Source organism: Lycium ferocissimum, chromosome 11 (assembly GCF_029784015.1).
Source record: "Lycium ferocissimum isolate CSIRO_LF1 chromosome 11, AGI_CSIRO_Lferr_CH_V1, whole genome shotgun sequence".
Lineage (NCBI taxonomy): Eukaryota > Viridiplantae > Streptophyta > Magnoliopsida > Solanales > Solanaceae > Lycium > Lycium ferocissimum.
The window spans coordinates 50,155,574-50,158,176 of NC_081352.1; the positions used below are offsets into that span (position 1 = coordinate 50,155,574).

Sequence of the window (2,603 nt, forward strand, 5' to 3'; positions counted from 1 at the left end):
TAGGTAAACAAAAACAGAAGAAAAACCTTAACTATCTGATATCCAGAACTCACTTCCCTGCCAATCCAAAGTCGAGTTGCGTACAACCATAAAGGGGGAACCTCTCCCTACCAGGAATTTCTCCATTCCCATTGTTCGAACCTGAGACTAGTAAAAATTAACACATAATTGATTATTTAATGGTGGCAAAAGCTAGTAAATCTGAGTTTTGTTCAAATTCTGATATATGATTTATCTCCAAAACAAGCCCAAGTTTCTATCCCACCATCTTTAGCATCCATGAGCACAATTGTATTCTTGCAGTGAAGTTCCATAATGCTCATCCATTTTGGCTTCCCCCATCCAAAATCTACCTCATAAAATGGTATCCCTCACCATCTAGTAAAATGATACAACTCTATGTCTCTGCTTCTTAATAGAATATCTCCAAACATGTTCCAATTCTCAAGTATGGGGTCTAAAGCCACATCCCAATTTAAACTTTTGTGCCATTATTGTTATAAGGGAACTCTAATAAACCTTTTCTCAAGATGGTCACAAGATTTGGTAAGTCATTATTGTCTCTCTCACTTTTAGTAGCCACCAAAAAGGCAAGAAAGTTTTCAATGGTCCTACTAGGCAAGAAAGGTACAAGCCTTTTTCCTAACGTTCACTACGTGGGATAAGTTAGATGTACCGTAACTTTTAGATGAGGTGGTCGCACATTTCCATATCGTAGCCGACATCAAGTTCAAAGACGCATGGGGCTCAATACATCCTTACTTAGAGCTTTAGACTTGAGATCCACGATGCTAGGCCAATCAAACACCAATCAAACAAGAAAATCTTTGAAATCAAATCAAATCAAAATATTTTAAACATATGGACACTGTCACAAGAAATGACAAATATTTAAAGAGAATCCCAAGGCCATACTTCAGACCAAAATCCAATATAACATTTTGGAAATTACAGAAATAAATTATCTAAAAGATCTACAAAATACTATATAGGCGTATTGGTTAATTTGGCTCTTTCCTTTTAACACCAAAACATACCAGATACTATCAGTTCTTACAACTTTAATACCAGATTTAACAAAACAAAGAAAGAATTGGATTGTCACACCCTTTTTTCATGCCCAAAATTTCTTATACAAGCTATCAAAATCAACTTATTTCGAGAAGTGCTTCTTATCACAAGTGCTTTTGTCACCTATTTTCAATTAGCAATGCGGCTTTCAAAAATTGGTTAAACAATTATTTTTTGTTGATAAATTAATGTTCTATTTAATAAGATATGTGCATCATTTAAAAGATTACATTATTTAATAAGATAAAGAAGATAATGAGCCTGCCTATTATAATTTGTAATTTAATTTAACAACTCTTAAATTTGACTTCTGAATGGAATATGCGTACCAAATAAGTACAACAACAATATATCCAGTGGCCAAATTGAACAGAGATAACATTTGAACAGATGACTATCAGCTATGAGTATATTTTATTTTTCTATAGCAAAAACAAAAGAGTATATAGTACTCCTTTTCATTTCCTATTTTGATATGTAAAAGTAATTCCTTAGGAATACACCCCACAGAGACATGCTTAAATTAACAGCAATAAATCTCTTAACTATAAAATTGTATTTGAGACCGTGAAATCAATAATTACACAAAGTAAAAGAAATCAAAGCAAATGCCAAATTAAGAGACATGACTTGAAGCAAAATAAATAAATATCACAAATTAATAGCAACTTACGCAAGAGGATCTTTGTCCTTTAAATCTTCAGAGCTTGAGATCTCCTACAGAAAAGAATAATAAAATAAAATATATAAAAATAGTCAGCTAATAATAAGAAAGAAAATGAATGAGCAGGGCGAAAGAAGAGAGACCTATTGAGACGGAGTAGAGGAAGAAGGAGAGCAGATCTTTCGAGTTTGGAGAAACTACATATTTTGGAGAAACTGATTTTTTTTGAAGAAACAGATTTTTTTGAAGAAACACATTTTGCAGAAAGAGATTTTTGGAAGAACCAGATTTGCAGAATTTGAAGAAACCGTTTTCCAATATCCAACGGCACCTGCATGCGCAAGGACCAAGCTGAGTTAGATATCCAGATAAAATAAAAGGGATTATACTGCGAAAAGTGACAATTACCTGGCTGGAGATGGTGGTTTAATTAGTAAGTTTGGGTTTTCAGGCAGTGGACAAACCCTTTTCCAAGAGTGATGTTGTACTATGATTTGATTTGGGCAGTGTGTGTGTAGTGGAGGGTGAAGCAATCGAGTGTTCTTGTAGTAACTGAAAAGTGATTTCTTGTTTTGGGTCCCACACTGCATGTAGCTACCTGACTTTGTTTTTCCTCTTCCACTCTTTTATACCTTTTGTCCTTCCTCGCTCTCTCTTTTCCCTATTCTTGCTATACAAGTAAAATGTCGACCTTGTTTATTTGTACTGTTCAATATCCACCATTACATAGAGTCCAAACAATTTTTTGCTATTCAACATCATAAATATTGCACTGCAACTAGTATTTTTTATGCCTCCATTTTAATTTAGAGATATTTTTGTTAATCGAGTTCACTCTTTCATTTATATTAACACTAAGTGGTACTTC

The 2,603-nt window shown here is 33.6% G+C and overlaps 1 long non-coding RNA gene across 2 annotated transcripts; it reads right to left on the minus strand.

Annotated features, from left to right (window-relative positions):
- LOC132036267 (uncharacterized) lies at positions 1-2,245 on the minus strand. 2 transcript variants are annotated; one of them, XR_009409544.1, is made up of 3 exons: positions 2,144-2,245; positions 1,745-1,788; positions 1-141 (listed from the first exon to the last, which is right to left on the minus strand). It is a non-coding gene; the product is annotated as an uncharacterized LOC132036267 (long non-coding RNA). The 2 variants fall into 2 exon arrangements; XR_009409545.1 differs by having other exon boundaries at positions 1-147.
- Positions 2,246-2,603: the final 358 nt, after the last annotated feature.